Genomic DNA, 3,337 nt, shown 5'->3' on the forward strand with positions numbered 1-3,337 from the left:
TTAGGTAACCAGGACGTCAGACTCCAGAATAGTTAAGGAGCACATTTTCTTCAAGTGAATTTATTTTAAAACTACTGCTATATACTTTTTTTTTTTTACACTACAGATTAAATTGACCCACATAATTTGAATTCTTGATTCAGCCTGAGTCATGTTATGTTGTGCAATATTCTTTTACATCCCATCTGTCATGATTTAACACTGCATGGTACAGCAGTGTGAAATCAACGAAATGTATACCTCAGATAAATGTTATTGCTTCAGTTAGTAAAGGCAGACCAACAAGTAACAGGCAAAATACATTGGTGAGCAAATTAGAGTTAAATCACACCTCTGCTTTCCAAATACTCATTGCTTTCTACAGAAGAAACTGGCAATCTGACAAAAAACTTATTAGGCAGTGAGAAGTTCTGTGACAGCACTTTATGTGGAATGTGCTCTGAAACATCTCCTGCTTATGAAATGTAGCTATGTTTATAGTATGTAACAAAATAAATGCACAAAGAAGAGCAGAAGATTAATCAGTAGCAACCAGAAATATTAAAAACTTGCTTCAGTCTGGAAGCTTTTAATTTATGCTGCCTACAGCTGGTAAATACATACCTAGCTAAGAAAGTTGTAATCATCATCTGGTTAGCAGATAGGGACAGGAGTCACTTCTCATCCCACTGTGCTAATTTTCTCAACATACTTTTTTTTAGTCTCTGGAAGTGTTGCAATTTGATTGAATCAGTTCCGCTCAGGGGTACGGAAAACACATTAAGAAAAGATGAGATTTCATCAGTTCCATGTTTTGACTGAGTATCAAAACGTTGCATGCACAAGCTCATCTAAAACCCTTTCAGAATTGCTAGGATCATTTATGTGTAAATCTTATATGCCACAAGAGCAATGCAGACTATAGCTATATTTATAAGCCAAGCCCAACATTCTTCTTGCAGATGTGAAGCAGTATGAACAAAAGAAGCTCCCTGGGCACATTTTATATTAAATACTGAGGGTCTGAAAAAACCCTCATAAATAAAAATTGTATGGTGTCTACAATTTTAGCTGTACCAGGTGGCAAAACCACAACTTGATAAAATTAATTCCAAAAAACTTGCTTTTCGGATGCTTGGAACTCTGTTCATAAAAACCTCTTCCATAGCTAATGCTTCCTCAGTCCTCACTGCCATCAGCATGACCCCATGGTCACAACTTTACCTACACTCCCTTTAGAAAGCAGGTAGAGAATGCACTTTTATTCATCTCATTATCTAGCCATTCCTACTCCTTAAGGAATCATTCTTTCCTCTTTGAACTTCCCTGATGACGTCAGTCTTTGCTGTGCTGTCCACTGCTCCCACAAGTAGTCTGGCAAGCTTACACAAGCAGTTAACATTTCCTCCTTCACAAGCCTTCTGAAAAAACACCCCTCCAATATGTCAAGAATAAACATCTCCCCAAGCTATTAAATGTTGATATAAGTGGGAAACTTTAGATTAGATTATCAAAACCTAGAGGAAAAAAATGTATAGAACTATAAACATTTGGAATAGTGAAACAAATTTAGCAGCAAATATGATAAAAACTTTTAGATCCTGGAGTCCAGTTCCCTGCTATCACAGGAAACCTTGTAAAAGAATTATAAGCACCTGTGAAGAAGCTCTTTTAAGCCCATTACTATTGATGAAAGATACAAGATTCCTCTGCAGCATACTTCATGTTGCTCAATTTAATGGGTTGCAATCTCCTTGCTTCAGGCAGTTGTTTGACATCACTGGAATGAGTTATTAGATGAATTCTAGTTCTTAGTTTGGGGAAATTTTTTACACACTTACATTTGCACATTCCAAACACACCAGAATGTTCCTAAGGGTGGGCAGGCTGTCAAGGCTACAACGCTACTAAGTATAACCAGTTTGTCTCTGCTTATGGTTCATTTATAAGAAGATACAGTATGAACTGCATGTACTTATAACTATACTTCCCAAACTTGATTCAGATGGGGGGCTTTTTGTTTGTTTGTTCACCACCCCCTCCCCCCAAGAGAAGAGTGCATTGGTTTAAGCTGACTGAGCCTACTAGGAGGGACGAGGCAACCCCCCGCAGTGGCTCAGAGCAAGCTGGATCCTATATTCTACACCATGCTGATGTCATGCTCACTGTATGACAAGAAAAGGGTTGGCCAAGGTTTATGGGACTTGTAATGTATTCTATAGTTTATAAAGTTTCCTGTTCTGGGTTGTGTGTGTCCCTTCCCCAGCTCTGGGCTGGAGTTTGCCCCTTTTGTTCTGGTTTTGGCTGGCACACGGTGGCAGTGGTTCTCACTGTTTCCTCTGCTGTGCACACTGGTACCTTTTCCCCTTGTTTTTTTCCATTTTCCCTTTGTGTTATCTGATATCCCTGCAACAGAGCAGTAAATTGTTCTTATCTCAATTGACATTTCAACTTTCCTGGATCCTTTCCTCCTTGCCCACCCAGAGGGGGTAAATGCCTCTGTTGTAACTGGACTGCCAGGCTTCAGCTGCCAGCTGAGTTAAAAAAAGGACAAAAAGGCAAAAAAAGTAAGTTCTTTTTCTAGAAGTTCAATTCATATTATATTGCTCTTATTAAAACAAACACTTTATTAAAAGAAATTAATGTTCTTATGCTATTTACAATTGAGAGACAAACCAGCCAGGAACATTTACAACCAAGTGACAGACCAAGAAAAGAAAAGCCAAAAATCTAGATAAAAACACTTCATTAAAAAAATTTCTGTAGCTATTTGCCTGTCTCCTGGTACTTACATTAGTAATATCTATCCATAACATATCTTAGAATAAACTGGCATCCTAATGCTAAGTATGAAGCATTGTATTAACAGCTTTTTGACTTGCTTTTAAATGAAAAACAATGTTAACATTAGGAAATTTCAGTGAAAATAAACAATTTCCCTAACATTTGTATCTCAAAATTGTAAGACTGACTGCAATAAGCACCTAAAAATTACAGCACCACTGATCTCCTTGAAACACTTGCATATCTAAAGTATTAATCTGTTAGTCATAATCACAAGGAAATGCTCACCAAGATTAAGGCAGAAGCTATGCTCTGCACTGCTCCAGTCCAAAGTCCAAATGACATTTGTATATGAGCAAATGAATAAATAAAGACATTCATAGCCTTCAGCAAGAGACTAAAAAGAGCTCAGTTTATTTCACAAAATTCTTGTATTTCCAAAAAGTGGTTCTTCCTGAATTAGTGCATTACTGAGATACCTTTGATGCAAAACAATCCACAAGAGGAAAATGGATGCCTCCTTGTTCTCATTTGCTATCCATCAATCTTGCTTGAAATATGGATGAACTCAGAA

The sequence above is a fragment of the Indicator indicator genome, chromosome 21, assembly GCF_027791375.1.
Source record: "Indicator indicator isolate 239-I01 chromosome 21, UM_Iind_1.1, whole genome shotgun sequence".
In the NCBI taxonomy this organism is placed as follows: Eukaryota; Metazoa; Chordata; class Aves; order Piciformes; family Indicatoridae; genus Indicator; species Indicator indicator.